This window comes from Triturus cristatus, chromosome 4_2, assembly GCF_964204655.1.
Source record: "Triturus cristatus chromosome 4_2, aTriCri1.1, whole genome shotgun sequence".
Taxonomy (NCBI): Eukaryota; Metazoa; Chordata; class Amphibia; order Caudata; family Salamandridae; genus Triturus; species Triturus cristatus.
The window spans coordinates 15,059,774-15,079,883 of NC_140586.1; the positions used below are offsets into that span (position 1 = coordinate 15,059,774).

The 20,110-nt window shown below is 43.2% G+C and overlaps 1 long non-coding RNA gene across 1 annotated transcript in view; it reads left to right on the forward strand.

Annotated features, from left to right (window-relative positions):
- Positions 1-3,774, forward strand: part of LOC146832818 (uncharacterized) — a 436,420-nt gene extending 432,646 nt beyond the window's left edge. The window contains exon 3 of the long non-coding RNA XR_014960175.1: positions 3,709-3,774. This is a non-coding gene — a long non-coding RNA (uncharacterized LOC146832818). The remainder of the gene's footprint in view (positions 1-3,708) is intronic.
- The last annotated feature ends 16,336 nt before the right edge of the window (positions 3,775-20,110 follow it).

The window sequence follows — 20,110 nt, forward strand, 5'->3', positions numbered from 1 at the left end:
ATCTGGGTGATGGCCGCAACTTTTTCCTCTTGTGGTCTAATGAAGCCCTCCCCCAAAAGGTACCCTAGATACCTTACAGTTTTAGCAGCTAAGCGGCTCTTAGTGGGATTAATGGTCAGTTCACTGTCACCTAGTGCCTGGATGACTTGGGTCAGGTGTTGCAAATGATCCTCCCAAGAGGAGCTGTAGATGATAATATCATCTATGTAGGCCACGGAGAATTCGGCATATGGCTGCAAAATGATGTTTATGAGCCTCTGGAATGTTGCCGGTGGACCATGCAAGCCAAAAGGTAATACCCTAAACTGATAAAGGCCTTTGGGAGTGGAAAAAGCTGTTTTTTCCTTATCCTGTTCTCTTAATGGCACCTGCCAGTAGCCTTTACATAACTCCAGTGTGCTGACATACTGGGCTTTCCCGAGTCTTTCTATCATTTCATCTACCCTGGGAAGGGGATATGCATCGAATTGGGATATTTTGTTTACTTCGCAGAAATCTATACAGAATCTGATAGACATTGGGTTTTGGTACTATGACTATCGGGGAGCTCCATTCGCTTTTGGACGGTTCAATAATCCCTAGTGCTAACATTTGCTGAATCTCTTGGTCTACCGCTTCCCTCCTGGCTTCAGGGATACGATATGGACGTAACCTCACCTTCTTCCCAGGCAGTGTATGAATTTCATACTCTATGACCGTTGTTCCACCTGGGATCAAGGAAAAGACCTCTTTTAATGGTTGTAGAGCACGTGTCAAGTTCTGCTTCAGTGGGTCAGGTAATTCTGGGTCGAGACTTTGCCCCGCCAAAGCTAAGGAGGAGGTTCCCACTAAAACAGGAAGGGGGCCCTCTCATTTTTTTACTCTATTGATATGATATATTTGTGTATTCTTTTTGTGTGGGTCTAATTCTAGTTTATATGTCACTGGGGTTACCTTTTCTATGATGGTATAGGGGCCTTGCCACTGACCTAACAGCTTTTGTTCCGTGGTGGGCATCATAAGAAGAGTCTTGTCTCCCACCCCCAAGGCACGTTCTCTAGCGTTTTTGTCGTATTGCTTTTTCTGGTTGGACTGGGCTCTCTCCATGTTGGTTCTAACGATCTCTCTCACCTGATTAAGGTGAGTTTTTAGACCAGATACATATTCTAAAAGGGGTTTGGAGTCATCCTTCTCTTCTTCCCATTCCTCTCTGGCCATGTCCAAGAGAGTCCGGGGTTGTCTCCCATACAACAGTTCAAAAGGGGAGTAGCCTGTACTTTTCTGTTGCCCGCATCGGATGGCAAACAGGGCCAGGGGAAGCATATCCTCCCACTTTCTTGCCTCCAAATTCAGCAGTTTCTTTTGAGTTGTTTTAAGAGTGGAATTATATCGTTCCACCAGCCCATCTGTTTGGGGGTGGTATGCCGCAGTGCGGATTTGTTCGATTTTTAGTTGATGGCATACCTGTTGCATTACCCTTGAGGTAAAGGGGGTTCCTTTGTCGGTAATAATCTCTCTCGGAAAACCCACCTGTGAAAATATGTCAAGCATGGCTTTAGCTATCTGAGTCCTGTTTGGATGCCGGAGAGCTACAGCCTCTGGAAACCTTGTTGCGTAGTCTACAAGGACTAATACATATCGGTATCCGCTACGGGAAGGGAGACTAGGCCCAATGATATCCATACACACCCGTTTAAAGGGTTCATCGATCACTGGCAGAGGTCTCAAAGGAACCTTGGGGGGTACATATCGACTATGCTTTTGACAGACTGCACATTCTCTGCAATAGCGACGGATCTGTTGGAAAATCCCTGGCCAATAGAATCTATCTAAAATAGCCTTCTCTGTTTTCTCTGTCCCAAAATGTCCTCCCAAAAGGTGGGTATGGGCCAAGAATAGGACTTTCTCCTTAAAGGGTTGGGGTACTAATAACTGGGTTGGCATTGTTTTTCCTCCCTTCCGGTACAACAGGCCTTGATGTATGAAAAACTGGGGACCTACTTGGTGGGGATCCTCCTGATTGGTGGCTTGTCGCCAGGCCTCTTGAAGAGTAGGGTCTTCTCTTTGAGCAGAATGAAAATTACGATCATGGTCACAGAGAGCTTGGCCCAGGGTACTGAGAATTGCCGGATACCCACTTCTCTTTTCTCTTTTCTTTTGTTTTCGGCTTTTCCCGTCTTTGCCTCTATTGAAATCCGGTTCTGGGTCTTGGACGAAGGGAGCTGTTTCTCTCCATTCATGTCCTTCTTTCCATGCCTCCTGGAGGAGATTATCAATATGGGGGTAATCGTTGCCCAGAACCAAGGATTCAGGTAACCTTGGGATCAAACCCACTCTCAAGGGGACTGGAGGATCAGTTGTTTGATGTTGGACGGCTATGTTAGCCATAGGATACTTTTTGCTGTCTCCATGGACACATTGGATAGTAACTACCCCTGTTGTTCGTGGAACACCCCCTGGAATAGCTTGTGGCCGCATGACGCTTTGCAGATACCCCGTATCCACCAAGGCATCTCGATGTTCTCCGTTAACCAACACCTTTCGATGAAAAGGGAGGTCCTTTCCTGTGGAGTGGCAATACATGGTTCGGGCATACCCCACCTCCATGGGTTCTTCTTTTTGTGGACATGCCCGGGCGATGTGACCAAAGGCACCGCAATGGAAACACTGTGGTCCTGGGGGGGGAAGGATCGTGGTGGTACAGTCACAGGACCCGGGGTCAGAGTCACTGTTTCGGATCTTCGAGGGTTGGAGGGAGTCTTGGTGGGTTTTGTAGGTCTTGTGGGTGACCCTCCAGACTGTTTCCATGGCGTGTTGTCTCTTCCTCTTTGTAGCTCTTGAGCCCGGAAGTAGGCCGTTGCTGCTTCCACCGCTCTGTCTAATGTAAGGTTGGTTTGTTGCCTGACCCATCGCTGTATCGGTGGATGAAGAGATGTTAAAAACTGTTCCAGGCAGATCTTTTCTATGATTTCTTCTTTGGATGATGTTGTTGGTTTAAGCCATCTCTCTACCATGTCTCTCACCCTGAAATACAGAGCTCTGGGGATTTCTTGTGGCCCTTCCTTCATCTGGCATAATTTAATCCAATACGTCTCCTCATCTATGCCTATGCGTTCCAGGATACTCTGTTTTACGTCTGAATAAGGGTTAGTACCGGTCGGATTGGCCGCCTGGTACGCTGCTTGTAGGTCTCATGTTAGAAGAGGGCCTAAATATTGTCCCCACGTTTCTTCTGGCCACATCGCAGCCCTGGCCATTCTCTCAAAGTTTGAGAAAAAGAAATCAGGGTCTTCTCCGGGGGCATACTTTTGTGAAACAACTGAGGGCAAGGTGGTATGTCTTCGTGATTGACAGAGGGTTTCTGCTAACTTGCCGATCATGGATTCCTGAGAATGACTCTGTTCTTGTAGAGTTTTGTGCAGGGACGCCCTGTCTGCCTCCGCCACCACTAGAAAGCGTCCCATGATTTTCTCTAGACGTTCTTGTCCTTCAACCATCTTGGTCACGACAGCCTCCATTTCCCCCGATCCCACTTCTGACACCACCTGTCGGAGGGATGGCCGGAAACAGAAGCGAGGAGGCCGTAATGGGATAATAGTGGTGGTTTTATTCTTTACTCATACCAGTTCGTTATAGGAAAATCTGTACATATGCAAGTATATATAAGGCTGTTCTGAAGGTCTTTAGAACATTTCTTCACGCTCTTCTGCTTCTTTCTTCCTTCTTTAGGTATGCCCCTGCAGGTGGACGGGATCCCGGGAAGCTTGAAAGATGGAACAACACAACAAAAGGAAGCGGTGAGTATGTATGAACTGGAAGGGGAATTATTCTTCCACCACACCCAGGTGACTTACGGAAGTGTCAAAAAATAAAAATAAAGAAATATATATGGGGTACACTTTATCCATAGGGCTTTTGTTTTGTTGCCCAGATTTAATTGCTTTCTTGCGCATTTCGTTTTGGAACAAGTATCATTCCCTGGAAAGGGGCGGGGTAGTGCTGGATAGTGAGGCAGGAAAGTGAGACAGGAAAGGGAGGAGGGTGACCAATTCCCCAAGGCCGTTTATCACCCAGAGTCGGTGCTTGAGCCTTTCTCATGCGGCCTTAAAGGTTCCTTACTCCACCCTCCACCCAACAACACGCCCTTGTGCCCGCAGCACGTACCGCCTCAAGCCGCAGCCCTCCTGGGTTGCGGCGGCCCCTGCGCGTCTCCCAGCGTCCACCACTCTTCCGACCACACGTCTGGGTCTTCTTGAGCGTCGGGGTCTTCTTGAGCATTGGGGTCTTCTTCCACCACTAACGCTCTGGTTCCCGTGTTCTGTAGGGGGTCGTCTGCTCGTCCGGTCCCGTTTCTGGAATCGCTCTCCCCGGAATCCTCCTTTGCGTCTTCCTGGTTCCTGACGACCTTCCTCTCTGTCTCCGGCTCCTTTACGACACACACCTCAGGGCACCGGATTCGACTTCCTCGCTCACATGCTTAATCTTGATTGTCTCAGATCCCGAAACTAGGGTAGCTCCGCCCTGGGGAGGGGAAGGATAGTTCTTGGTTAGCGTTTGGTGCACTACGGGATTTTTCTCCTCATCTGCAACACACAGGAACCAAGGTGAGCAGTCTATTGGTCCCTCAAGGCTTCGGGGGGGTTTAACTGCGGAACTTCCTCACATCCCCCTTCCCTAAGATTCTTGTTCACAAGAAAGGGATCTAGAGGGTATCAGGACAGATAGTCCACATTGGCTTGGTTTTTTCCTTTTCTATGGAGGATGGTAAAACGGAAGGGCTGCAATGTGAGGAACCATCGTAAGATTCTTGGGTTATGTCCTTTGTTTCGCGATAACCATTCTAATGGGGCATGGTCTGTATAAAGAAGGAACTCTCGTTCTTCTAGGTATTAGTGGAGAGATTCAATGGCCCATTTGATTGCTAGAGCTTCCTTCTCAATTAGTGCATAGTGAACCTCCCTGGGAAAGAGTTTCCGACTGATGTATATAATTGGTCGCTCTTGATTTTGGTCATCTGTTTGTGATAATACAGCTCCAAGACCCTTTTTGGATGCGTCTGTTTGTAACGGGAAGGTTTTGGCATAGTCAGGGCTTAAGAGAAACGGTCTTGATGTAATGCTGTGTTTTAGGGGATGGAATGCCTGTTCTTCTTCTGGTGAGGGATACTGAAGTCGTTTTGCCGTTTGTATGTCCTTTTTGAGGAGATCAGTAAGGGGTGAGGATATCTGCGAAAAGTGGGGAATAAAGCGTCTATAATATCCCAACAATCCTAAGAAAGCTCTGAGATCCTTTTTAGATTTGGGGAAGGGAATCTGGGTGATGGCCGCAACTTTTTCCTCTTGTGGTCTAATGAAGCCCTCCCCCAAAAGGTACCCTAGATACCTTACAGTTTTAGCAGCTAAGCGGCTCTTAGTGGGATTAATGGTCAGTTCACTGTCACCTAGTGCCTGGATGACTTGGGTCAGGTGTTGCAAATGATCCTCCCAAGAGGAGCTGTAGATGATAATCTCATCTATGTAGGCCACGGAGAATTCGGCACATGGCTGCAAAATGATGTTCATGAGCCTCTGGAATGTTGCTGGTGCACCATGCAAGCCAAAAGATAATACCCTAAACTGATAAAGGCCTTTGGGAGTGGAAAAAGCTGTTTTTTCCTTATCCTGTTCTCTTAATGGCACCTGCTAATAGCCTTTACATAAATCCAGTGTGCTGACATACTGGGCTTTCCCGAGTCTTTCTATCATTTCATCAACCCTGGGAAGGGGATATGCATCGAATTGGGATATTTTGTTTACTTCGCAGAAATCTATACAGAATCTGATAGACATCGGGTTTTGGTACTATGACTATCGGGGAGCTCCATTCGCTTTTGGACGGTTCAATAATCCCTAGTGCTAACATTTGCTGAATCTCTTGGTCTACCGCTTCCCTCCTGGCTTCAGGGATACGATATGGATGTAACCTCACCTTCTTCCCAGGCAGTGTATGAATTTCATGCTCTATGACCGTTGTTCTACCTGGGATCAAGGAAAAGACCTCTTTTATTTGTTGTAGAGCACGTGTCAAGTTCTGCTTCAGTGGGTCAGGTAATTCTGGGTCGAGACTTTTCTCCGCCAAAGCTAAGGAGGAGGTTCTCACTAAAACAGGAAGGGGGCCTTCTCATTTTTTTACTCTATTGATATGATATATTTGTGTATTGTTTTTGTGTGGGTCTAATTCTAGTTTATATGTCACTGGGTTACCTTTTCTATGATGTTATAGGGGCCTTGCCACTGACCTAACAGCTTTTGTTCCGTGGTGGGCATCATAAGAAGAGTCTTGTCTCCCACCTCCAAGGCACGTTCTCTAGCGTTTTTGTCGTATTGCTTTTTCTGGTTGGACTGGGCTCTCTCCATGTTGGTTCTAACGATCTCTCTCACCTGATTAAGGTGAGTTTTTAGACCAGATACGTATTCTAAAAGGGGTTTGGAGTCATCCTTCTCTTCTTCCCATTTCTCTCTGGCCATGTCCAAGAGAGTCTGGGGCTGTCTCCCATACAACAGTTCAAAAGGGGAGTAGCCTGTACTTTTCTGTTGCCCGCATCGGATGGCAAACAGGGCCAGGGGAAGCATATCCTCCCACTTTCTTGCCTCCAAATTCAGCAGTTTTTTTAGAGTTGTTTTAAGAGTGGAATTATATCGTTCCACCAGCCCATCTGTTTGGGGGTGGTATGCCGCAGTGCGGATTTGTTCAATTTTTAGTTGATGGCATACCTGTTGCATTACCTTTGAGGTAAAGGGGGTTCCTTTCGTCGGTAATAATCTCTCTCGGAAAACCCACCAGTGAAAATATGTCAAGCATGGCTTTAGCTATCTGAGTCCTGTTTGGATGCCGGAGAGCTACGGTCTCTGGAAACCTTGTTGCGTGGTCTACAAGGACTAATACATATCGGTATCCGCTACGGGAAGGGAGACGAGGCCCAATGATATCCTTACCCTCCCGTGTAAAGAGTTCATCGATCACCGGCAGAGGTCTCAAAGGAACCTTGGGGGGTACATATCGACTATGCTTTTGACAGACTGCACATTCTCTGCAATAGCGACGGATCTGTTGAAAAATCCCTGGCCAATAGAATCTATCTTAAATAACCTTCTCTGTTTTCTCTGTCCCAAAATGTCCTCCCAAAAGGTGGGTATCGGCCAAGAATAGGACTTTCTCCCTAAAGGGTTGGGGTACTAATAACTGGGTTGGCATGGTTTTTCCTCCCTTCCGGTACAACAGGCCTTGATGTATGAAAAACTGGGGACCTACTTGGTGGGGATCCTCCTGATTGGTGGCTTGTCGCCAGGCCTCTTGAAGAGTAGGGTCTTCACTTTGAGCAGAGTGAAAATTACGATCATGGTCACAGAGAGCTTGGCCCAGGGTACTGAGAATTGCCGGATACCCACTTCTCTTTTCTCTTTTCTTTTGTTTTCGGCTTTTCCGGTCGTTGCCTCTATTGAAATCCGGTTCTGGGTCTTGGACGAAGGGAGCTGTTTCTCTCCATTCATGTCCTTTTTTCCATGCCTCCTGGAGGAGATTGTCAATATGGGGGTAATTGTTCCCAGAACCAAGGATTCAGGTAACCTTGGGATCAAACCCACTCTCAAGGGGACTGGAGGATCAGTTGTTTGATGTTGGACGGCTACGTTAGCCGTAGGATACTTTTTGCTGTCTCCATGGACACATTGGATAGTAACTACCCCTGTTGTTCGTGGAACACCCCCTGGAATAGCTTGTGGCCGCATGACGCTTTGCAGATACCCCGTATCCACCAAGGCATCTCGATGTTCTCCGTTAACCAACACCTTTCGATGAAAAGGGAGGTCCTTTCCTGTGGAGTGGCAATACATGGTTCGGGCATACCCCACCTCCATGGGTTCCTCTTTTTGTGGACATGCCCGGGCGATGTGACCAAAGGCACCGCAATGGAAACACTGTGGTCCTGGGGGGGGAAGGATCGTGGTGGTACAGTCACAGGACCCGGGGTCAGAGTCACTGTTTCGGATCTTCGAGGGTTGGAGGGAGTCTTGGTGGGTTTTGTAGGTCTTGTGGGTGACCCTCCAGACTGTTTCCATGGCGTGTTGTCTCTTCCTCTTTGTAGCTCTTGAGCCCGGAAGTAGGCCGTTGCTGCTTCCACCGCTCTGTCTAATGTAAGGTTGGTTTGTTGCCTGACCCATCGCTGTATCGGTGGATGAAGAGATGTTAAAAACTGTTCCAGGCAGATCTTTTCTATGATTTCTTCTTTGGATGATGTTGTTGGTTTAAGCCATCTCTCTACCATGTCTCTCACCCTGAAATACAGAGCTCTGGGGATTTCTTGTGGCCCTTCCTTCATCTGGCATAATTTAATCCAATACGTCTCCTCATCTATGCCTATGCGTTCCAGGATACTCTGTTTTACGTCTGAATAAGGGTTAGTACCGGTCGGATTGGCCGCCTGGTACGCTGCTTGTAGGTCTCATGTTAGAAGAGGGCCTAAATATTGTCCCCACGTTTCTTCTGGCCACATCGCAGCCCTGGCCATTCTCTCAAAGTTTGAGAAAAAGAAATCAGGGTCTTCTCCGGGGGCATACTTTTGTGAAACAACTGAGGGCAAGGTGGTATGTCTTCGTGATTGACAGAGGGTTTCTGCTAACTTGCCGATCATGGATTCCTGAGAATGACTCTGTTCTTGTAGAGTTTTGTGCAGGGACGCCCTGTCTGCCTCCGCCACCACTAGAAAGCGTCCCATGATTTTCTCTAGACGTTCTTGTCCTTCCACCATCTTGGTCACGACAGCCTACATTTCCCCCGATCCCATTTCTGACACCACCTGTCAGAGGGATGGCCGCAAACAGAAGCGAGGAGGCCGTAATGGGTTAATAGTGGTGGTTTTATTCTTTACTCATACCAGTTTGTTATAGGAAAATCTGTACATATGAAAGTATATATAAGGCTGTTCTGAAGGTCTTTAGAACATTTCTTCACGCTCTTCTGCTTCTTTCTTCCTTCTTTAGGTATGCCCCTGCTGGTGGACGGGATACCGGGATGGAACAACACAACAAAAGGAAGCGGTGAGTATGTATGAATTGGAAGGGGAATTATTCTTCCACCACACCCAGGTGACTTAAGGAAGTGTCAAAAAATAAAAATAAAGAAATATATATAGGGTACACTTTATCCGTAGGGCTTTTGTTTTGTTGCCCAGATTTAATTGCTTTCTTGCGCATTTCGTTTTGGAACAAGTATCATTCCCTGGAAAGGGGCGGGGTAGTGCTGGATAGTGAGGCAGGAAAGTGAGACAGGAAAGGGAGGAGGGTGACCAATTCCCCAAGGCCGTTTAACACCCAGTCGGTGCTTGACCCTTTCTCATGCGGCCTTAAAGGTTCCTTACTCCACCCAACAACACGCCCTTGTGCCCGCAGCACGTACCGCCTCAAGCCGCAGCCCTCCTGGGTTGCGGCGGCTCCTGCGCGTCTCCCAGCATCCACCACTCTTCCCACCACACGTCTGGGTCTTCTTGAGCGTCGGGGTCTTCTTGAGCGTCAGGGTCTTCTTCCGCCACGAACGCTCTGGTTCCCGTGTTCTGTTGGGGGTCATCTGCTCGTCCAGTCCCCTTTCTGGAATCGCTCTTCCCGGAATCCTCCTTTGCGTCTTCCTGGTTCCTGACGACCTTCCTCTCTGTCTCCGGCTCCTTTACAACACATCTCAGGGCTCCGGATTTGCCTTCCTCGCTCACGTGCTTGATCTTGATTGGCTCAGATCCCGGAACTACAGTTGCTCCGCCCTGGGGAGGGGAAGGATAGTTCTTGGTTAGCGTTTGTCGCACTACAGGATTTTTCTCCTCATCTGCAGCACACAGGAACCAAGGTGAGTAGTCTATTGTTCCCTCAAGGCTTCGGGGGGGTTTAACTACGGAACTTCCTCACACCTAAATAGGGAGCATACACTCTTCTTAACCTATTATACTCTTTTACACAGTTTGCATCTGCAGTAACCTTAGTGTCATCAAAATCAATCAAAAACAAACCAGATAAAGTTCTGATTCAGGACAAAGCAACATATGCCATACCCTCTTTAAACTCGGTACTTCCAATGTTCACCAAAGCACTGTCTACACTTAAACCTTGAGATTTATGAATAGTCACTGCACATGCCAGAGAAACTGGATACTGTTTTCTACGGACATATAAATCTTTAACAAGCAAAAAATTAACTGAACAACAAGCAATTTGTTTCACTTCTTCAATCTGATCAAATTTAATTTTTAAAAATTCAATACCATCTTTATTCTTATAATTAACAAAATCCACAACTTTGCCCATTGCTCCATTAACTAAACCTTTTTCTACATCCAAATTATACCTTAAAATTACCCGACAGTTTATACATGCATATAGATTCTTTTCTAAACCAGCAGTTTTAGATATTGATTTTTCTAAAGAATCCAATTTTGTTTTCAACTTTTCTGTCAAAATAATAGTGATTCCTGCATGCTGTATTTTATCAATGGCTTCCATTTTTATTATTTCTTAATTTTCCAGCTTCAAAAGTTGTTCGTTGAATATAGAACACTCACGCAGTGTTGGCATGAAACATATTACAGATTTGTTTTCTGCAATTTCCATATATATTTTCTCAGGTACTATATCTTCATTTGGAAACAAATTACAAAGTAACCGAATCTGCAAAGCTTGTTTGCCATGTTCTGTCAGTACTCCAAATCTTATATCTTAAAGAATAGTTCCATAATTAACATAATTTGCCTGTCGCATATTTGTAATGAGTTCTTTGTATGCAAAATATGACCAAATGTTAACATTTCCAACACTACCCAGAGACTTTCTGGTATCTTCACGCGCAAGTGTTTTAAATACTGGTTGTCCTTTTACGGGAGTAAGTTGCAATAGATCTCCAAAAACGATGACATGTTTTCCTCCAAATAACACATCGTACTCTGTTTTAAGAATTTGCTGCATTCTTAAGTGAACAAAAGCAAGCATCAAGTTTGAGACCATGCTTACCTCATCAATAATCAGAAGTTTCATTTTCTTCAGCACTCTTGAAACTTCATAACAAGCTTCTACAGATAGCTTGTATTATTCCAATTTGTTTTCATGATCCACAGGTAGCATAAGTAAACGATGCAATGTAATTCCTTTAATGATGTGTGCTGCCAACCCAGTTGGAGCAGTTACAACACAAGAAAAATGTGAGTCTGTTGTTTTCTGTAGATAACTGGCGATTACTCTAATTAAGAAACTTTTTCCTGTTCCAGCTTGTCCACTCACATACATTCATATAGGTTGAAATGAGGTGCATGTGCAGTCTTTGTTTTCATGAAGAAATTCATGATCAATCTGTTGTCTTACTTGCTGATATATTTCTTTCTTTTCAACATTTAGTTGTTCTTCCAAGTCCGTAATATCTTCTTGAGCTTGATGCATTGCTATTTCCACCTCATTCATGGCGATTGCTGCTTCATTTTCAACAATTGTTTGTCCTAGTGGATCTGGACTCAGTGGAGCAGAGCTTTGACTGTCTTGAGAACTGTCTCTAGCAATCTCAGCTGCAATAGTAGCTTCTTGATCAATTTAATTGTTTAGCATTTTCACATAATTTGCAAAAACAGTACATTCTATGGTATCTTTACAAGCATTGAAGGAATCTTCATAGCTGTGAAAATCTCTAAGTAATTCCAATTCTGAACGCCACGGTTTGAACAGTTGCAAAAGTGCTAAATAGTAAAATTCCCTTTTATCAGGAGTGTCGCAACTCAGTTTTCTGTGATTATTCAAATTTCCTTTTCTTTGTTTCCCCAAACATCCTTCGGAACCAATCATTGCATATTTTCCTTCATTGATGTTTTCTGTAGTATTTCGTTTAAAAGTGTAGTTTTGCAGCACTTCATAGAGACATAAGTTCTCAAGATGATGACTTCTATTTGGATAATATGTGTCCAACATATTTGTTTTCACAATATCTGTACTTTCCGGATATTTTTCTGCTAAATATTTGATTTCTTGTACAAATTTAAGTATTCGATTTCGCGTTGCAGCAAGACCTAGACTCACCCAAATGATTCTTCTTGATTTGGAGTATAGACTTGCTGATGATAACCGATCTGAGCATTCATACGCTCCAATTTCTCAATGGGATAACATCTTCAAACTGAAACTGTATAATTTCATACTTAGACTCTTCTCATGAGAAATCTCTTCCCACATTTCTTTCAATTCCGTCTTTTCTGATTTTGTAATGTGGGATGTTACATAACGAGCACCAGCAATGGAATTGTCCGCAACATACTGAATATCCATGTTAGCATTCCACATGGACAGAATAACCCGGATTGTAATCATTTATGTATTTTGACTCTTCGCTTCTTCTTAAATTGTAGGTCTTTTTGGGACACTTTCTTGCGATGATATGTCGCTTACCTGACATAGAACTGTTTACTCTTCCTTTTGATATTACAGGACGTGGAAATCCAAAACGACATTTTGTATAAAACTTTTCCTTAGACTTGAACTTTCGTCTACAGTATTTTCCACAACGATGGCTTTGGAATCGTAAGACTTGTTGTCTTAAGTTATTTTGTTCTGTGCTTTTGGGTATGGCACATGTGGCATATTCTTCAATGAACGACAAAACAGTATCATCAGAATCAATTCTGAATTTAGGGGCATCCTTGATCCATATCAGCATATGTATATGAGGAGCAATGTTCCCTCTATTTTCTTTCCTCTGTGTGCGGCAGTGGAGGGTCTCTGTGCGCTGCAACCATGGCTATGTGCGCCAGGAACCAGACCGCACGTGTGGGCGGCGCCAAATGTCACTCAGAACGTTTACTTTAAAAAGTGAAAAGATGCTGCATTTTCACACATACAGTGCCACAATAAGTGTCTTAAGGGCAGTTTCCAAATTGGGGATTCCCTTAATATCACCCATCAACGGTGCCTCTCATTCCTCTGTCACATGTATTTCATTTGTTTTATAGCATCTCCCATACCAGTGGTTCCCAAACTTTTCACTCCTGAGGACCCCCATTGAGTCACTACTGGCAGCCGGGGACCCCCAGGCAATTTGTATGATTTAAATGTCAAACATTAAAACTAATTCGAAGAAGAAAAAAACACACACGTGTGTGCATCAAACAAAGACTAGACTTAAATTACTAAAGATTTTAGTATTTTTATATTAAAATATTTGCAAAAATTGAAAAATCCTAATGGGAAGGTTGGTGCTGCATCTCGCGACTAACTTTCCATTGTTTGGTTTTATTTCACAGCCTGGGGCTCCTGCCAAGGCTGGACTGGAAACTTAAAGCTACTCTGGCAAATGTTGGCAGACTAGTCCCTATACAGTGCGCACCAAGAGCAGCAAGTGAGTCTGACCACTACAAAGGGGGCATTGGAGGCCTCTCCCCCAAGAACATTTGGGGGGAAATTGTGCATTTTACAACACATTTGTCATTATATATTGAATTGAAATAATGACCTTACTATGCACCAGCATACAACAATCTTTTGTCAATCCCTCTCATCTCGCCAAAGCCCCACGGTCACATGTATTTAATTTGTTTTATAGCACCTTTCATACCACTGTAGGGTGTCAGAGCACTTTACATCACACACATACAGAGACAATGAATCATACGTCTGTAAATCAGTGACTAGAATATGTTACATAAGGCAAAGGGGACTACAAGGTGTAGGATTCACAAGTCATCCATACTGGTCTGGGGAGCACAAACTCAGGATTCAGAACATAACACAGGGGGTAGCATTGACTTTAATAATAAGGATTTATTTCTACCCAAACAAACCTTTTTAGCAGCATTGGGTTAATGAAAGACTGGGAAAAAGCACAACTTGCTAACTTGTACCATGCAGTTTGCTTGCTGCTCTTTGATGTCAGTTCATAGCTCACTGTGCTAAATGCGATTGGAACTTGTGAACTGCATAATAACAAAAGAGTCTCTGTAGCAAAAGCAGGCACTGACTGAGCTATGCACAAAACAAAATACTGTTTTTTTTTTAAATGCGTGGTAGACATTTTTTGCAGCAGGCATATTAACCATCTGGGCTTCCTGAGATGACTCAAAGCTGCCACTGGACAAACCCCCTATCTCTCTGCAGCAGGTACAATAATCACTGAAGTTATCTTGACCCTTTTATTGCTGCCCAAAAACTGCTGTTTATACAAGGAACTTTGCATTGCTTTTAAAACTGCTGCCTGCGGACCCCCCTGGGAATGTGTCACGGACCCCTGGGGGTCCGTGGACCCCAGTTTGGGAACCACTGTCTCATACCATTGTAGGATGTCAGAGCACTTTACATCACACACACAGAGAGACAATGAAGCATGTGTGTAAATCAGTGTAGAGAAAATGCTACATACAAAGGGGACTACAAGGTGTAGGAGTCACATGTCATTCATACTGGTAGGCATTTTTAAAGAGTGCTTGTCTGGAAAAGCACAAATTCAGGATTCGGAACATAACACAGTGGTTAGCATTGACTTTAACAATAAAAATGTATTTCCCCCCAAATAAACCCCTTTAGCAGCATCAGGATAATGAAAGACAGGGAAAAACATAAGTTACTAATTTGTACCATGAAATGTGTAAGCAGATCTTTGATGACAGTTTATAGGTCACTGTGCTAGATTATGATTGTCTCTTATGAGCTGCAGAGTAACAAAAGAATCTATGTGACAAAAGCAGTAACCAACTGACCTATGCACATAAAATACTGTTTTTGTAAAATACATGGTATGCGTTCTTTGCAGCAGGTATATTAACCCTCTGTGCTACCTTAGACAATTGAAACCTGCCGTATACCTCCCCATTTGTCCGTCTACCCCTCCGCCCCCACTTACTTTCTGTTACTGTCCCACTGCTTTTTTTTTTTTGCATCTTTTAGATAGCGCGAACTCGACCCGAAGGTATTGGAGCGCTTTAAATGAGCACCGTCTTTACATTACATATTCAGGCACAGGGAGATTAAGTGATTTGCCCACAATCACAGGATGTGGACGCGACCTCAAGGCTCGAACCCTGGCCCCAAAGTTCAGCCCAAAGTTCATGCCTGAAATAGTCCCCGCACCGCGCTTTACTAACAAAAAGAGTAGAGCCAGTTTCAAAATACAGCGTGTACTTTCTGAAAGTACACGCTGTGTTTTTAAACTGACTCTACTCTTTTGTTAGTAAAGCGCGGGGACGATTGTGGCCTTTTGTTTAAAGTATTGATGGTAATCAGAGCCCCTTCACGGGCTGTGATTACCATCAATACGTAAACAAAATGCCACAATCAGCCCCGCGCTCTGCAGCCACACGTCCCAAGCCCCCCCAGTCGCCACAAGCCGCCCCAAGCCCCCACAAGCCCCCACAAGCCCCCTTACCTGCACTCTTGACGACTCCTCTCCGGCACCAGTTCAAAAGTGCCTGCTTTTCGCGCCGCCCGCTTCTTAAAGCGGCAGCGCCTCTGCCTCTCTCCTGCGGGACGTCCTGGTTGCGTTGTGCGCGCTCCACATCCGGCAGTGCGCACTGAAGTCAGGGAAGGTGCGCGTGCCTTAAAGGGAACGGTGATGAGGAGTACCTCTTGTTTGATACTCCTTTCTCCAAAAGAAATCCACAACTTCTCCAAGAGGAGGATTTTTTTTATTGCAGATAAAAGACATCATAGCTTCAAATCTATGATTGAAATACCTGCATACATTAACTGGATCCAAAGAGCACAATTCTCCAGGTGTCTTGTATTCAATATTTTTTATATTCAAATTTGCCTCTCGAAGAAATTCAAGTAAATCATCCCAAGAGTATTCAGCTTTTAGGGTAAGGAACCATGTAGGAGTTCCTAAGTTCCTTAGCATACATTTAAGTTCTCCATGACGACGGTACCAATACTCATTAGTACCACGCTGACATGCCATCAGATTAATCAGCTGAGATTCTAAAAGATCATCTCTCTGATGTACTTTATCCATAAATTCCTTTGCAGAAACATTTTGCAGATGTACTCCTGTTTTCAATATGTGATTGACTGCATAGGAAAGTCCAGACAAGTCACGTTCAAACAAAAGATGTAATATATATAAAATCCATTGTCGAAATCTTGGATCTTCTGCATACAATCTTGTTGTCCGATATTCAGATGCAGGAATCTGCACAGGTCGTTCATCATATCATCATCCTTTTCCTGTTGGGAACAACTGCGGAAAACAACGAGCTTCCAAGCTTTCTTCCCATACACTCATGGGACTTCCCTTTGCTTTTTTCATTTGGAATAACTCAATAGTATTCCCATCACTTCTTTGGAATCAAGTGGATGTACACTGTAATGTTCATAGATTTCTTCACATCTGGACATATCCACTTTTTCAATTTGTCCACTTGACGTTTCAGTATCTTCTGCTAAATCATTTCTATAGTACTCATTATTTTTTATCAGATACAATGTTGCCTTTTGCACTTTCCTAACATCCACTAACTCTTGCCAGATTTTCTTATTCTTAGTAGGAACACCATTAACTAGAATAACTAGTGGTTAATTTTCTACATTCTCTACACCAATAGTTTCAATATTTTTCTTTAAATCTAGAGGTAAACATACAACTCTTCCTTTTAATCCTCTCTGTAAATCTGAAGGAGGCAATTTACCTGTTTTAGGATCCATACGAACAATAGCCTGAAACGGGTGCACACATTGAATGAGAATAGACTCATAGGTATTTAAATCTATCAGTTCTAGAGGAATAGCAACCAACTCTAGATTATTATGAAAAGCTCTAGCGGGCATTTTATTCTCATCTAATTTGTTATAACAATATTTGCAAATACGCTGGTCAGAACCCAAATCAAAACAATTCTCTACCAAAAAATTATTTTCTCTTTCACTTTTTAAATACAGATCAACAGTCCTAGTCTGATTTTTGTAGTGAGTTCGCTGGCAACAAATACAAGAATAATTTGGCCTTTCACCTGAAATCACCTTAAACTTTGTAATTTGATCATCAACATTTTTTGTACTACTATGTTCAACATTCTCTTCAACATTTTCTTCTATTAATGTATCAGTTTCTGCACTCTCTTGTTCAGGACCAAAGTAACAAAACTAAATTTCATCACAAACCTTCTTCACATCTGATACTGATCCACGCAAAAGAGCACTGTTCAGCTCATTTAACATTAGTGCTGGACTTTTTGCATAATACAATCTTCTGACTAATTTCCACATTTGAGTATGGTGTACTGCTAACATCCTGAAATGGTGAAAAGCACTTTGACATACTTTCCTAGAAAGACAAGCCAGAGAATGACCTTGCAAACCAGTATTTTTTCTCACTCTGCAAGGGTCTAGTCCTTGCAATATCTTAATCTTTTGTTTAACAGATTTTTTACTATATGCTTGTAAGAAATTGCGTAAAATATCAATAGATTCTTGTCGTACACTACAAATACTACTGCAATCCCAAGTGTACACTGGGGCTTTAGCCCGTCTGCCTAGAACTTCATCAGCTATCACTTCTTCTGCATTTCTGGGAACCATTTTCTTCTTCTCAATTGGACAACCATTTCTAACCTCATAAGCTCGACCACTGGTATCAACTGCATACAACAAATCATTGGTCTGTAAATAACTCTCTTCATTAAAGAAAGGCTCAGAACTTGAACTGTGTTTCCATTCACCCCAAAAAAATCACAAAAATTTGTTCTGTTAATTACTCTTTTACTCTTACTTTTGGCCTTCATTAAATGGATTGGTTTATCTAGTGATCGAATTCTGTTTAAAACTAAAATAAATAGTTTCGTTTTTACTGCAAAATCCTTTTCAACAATGGATTCAATATGCTTCTTTTTATAAAATTGTGCTCTTTCTATATTTTTTCATATCTTTCAGCAAATTAAGAACCACTCTTTTGTAAAAAAAAAAATGTACGTATTTCTTTGTACTGATTTTGCCTTCCTTTACCAAACTTTGAATCTTTGCATGTAAATTATCTTTTTTTCTTTTCCTGTTATTGATTTTCTTTTGTCTAGTCGAATCATTGTCATTAGTTTGCACATTCCTCACACTGTTTGTACGCTTTGAAAGTTTTTTAATGAATTCCTTGGTTGTCTTACCAGAAGACTTCTTCTTTTTAGCCACATGATGTTGGTCATCCAATACTTGTTGTTGAAATTTCTTCGAATATTTTTCCTTTTTCTGTCCTTTTCTCTTTCTTGATTTTTCAAGCATGATAACTTTATTTTAATGATGATAAACAATATCTGTAAAAAGTAAACATAAATAAATGTAATTTAATACATTTATAAATTATACTTTTCAATTATTATACAAACACATTCTATATAAAAAACATTTAACCACTTTGTTTTCTCTTCACTAATTGAAATTGTAATTCAAGGTGTATACATAACTAAATAGGTGATTACAGGTCTGCATGTGTAATGGACAAAGGTTTCTACCAGTGTTTGTGTTATGCCCCGGGACATTATATGAGTACTTACTCATTGACTGAATGATTACAGTCCTGTAAGGAGAATGCCTGGGAGAATGTATAAGTGTTTGGGTTTTGCCACAGTGAATGGATTAGTACATTGTGCTGAATGGGTTACTGGAGGTGTGCAAGGGGAGTGACAGGGTGTTTATTGGAGTATATAGATACTGACTGAGGAACTGAATGTGTGAAAGACAAGTGTGTAGGTGGTTAGAGGACTGCATGCATAGTGGATAGGCGTTTGAAGCAGTCCATGTGCAAAGGCCTGCCTCCTTGCATGAGAACTTGAGTACTGACTGAATGATTAGAGTAGTGCAAAGAAAGTGCCTGGGTGAATTTATAAGTGTTTGGGTTTTGACGCAGTGAATGGATTAGTACATGGTGCTGAATGAGTCACTAGAGGAGTGCAAAGAGAGTGACAGGGTGTTTATTGGAGTGCATAGATACTGACTGGAGAATTGAAGGTGTGAAAGACAATTGTGTAGGTGGTTAGAGGACTGCATGCATAGTGGATAGGCGTTTGAAGCAGTCCATGTGCTAAGGCCTGGCTTACTGCATGAGTACCTGCGTACTGACTGAATCATTAGAGTACTGCAAGGAGAGTGCCTGGGTGAATATATAAGTGTTTGGGTTTTGGCACAGTGAATGGATTAGTACATGGTGCTGAATGGGTCACTAGAGGAGTCCAGGGGAGTGACAGGGTGTTTGCTGGAACTGTATGGATACTGACTTGGGAATTGAAGGTGTGAAAGACAAGTGTGTAGGTGGTTAGAGGACTGCATGCTTAGTGGATAGGCATTTGAAGCAGTCCATGTGCTAAGGCCAGAGTCACTGGATGATTACTTACGTACTGAATGAATGATTAGAGTACTACAAGGAGAGTGCCTGAGTGAATTTATAAGTGTTTGGGATTTGGCACAGTGAATGGATTAGTACATGGTGCTGAATGGGTCACTAGAAGAGGGCAAAGGGAGTGACAGGGTGTTTGCTGGAAGTGTATGGATACTGACTGGGGAATTGAAGGTGTGAAAGACAAGTGTGTAGGTGGATACAGGACTGCATGCATAGTGGATAGGCGTTTGAAGCAGTCCATGTGCTAAGGTCTGGGTCACTGCATGAGTACCTGGGTACTGGCTGAATCATTAGAGTACTGCAAGGAGAGTGCCTGGATGAATCTTTTAAAGGTTTGGGTTTTGGCGCAGTGAATAGATTAGTACATGGTGCTGAATGGGTCACTAGAAGAGTACAAGGGGAGTGACAGGGTATTTGCTGGAAGTGTATGGATAATGACTGGGGAATTGTAGGTGTGAAAGACAATTGTGTAGGTGGTTAGAGGACTGCATGCATAGTGGATAGGCGTTTGAAGCAGTCCATGTGCTAAGGCCTGGCTTACTGCATGAGTACTTCGGTACTGACTGAATGATTAGAATATTGCAAGGAGAGTGCCTCGTGAATTTATAAGTGGTTGTGTTTTGGCGCAGTGAATGGATTAGTACATGGTGCTGAATGGGTCACTGGAGGAGTGTAAGGGGAGTGTCAGGGTGTTTGCTGGAAGTGTATGGATACTGACTGGGGAATTGAAGGTGTGAAAGACAAGTGTGTAGGTGGTTAGAGGCCTGCATGCTTA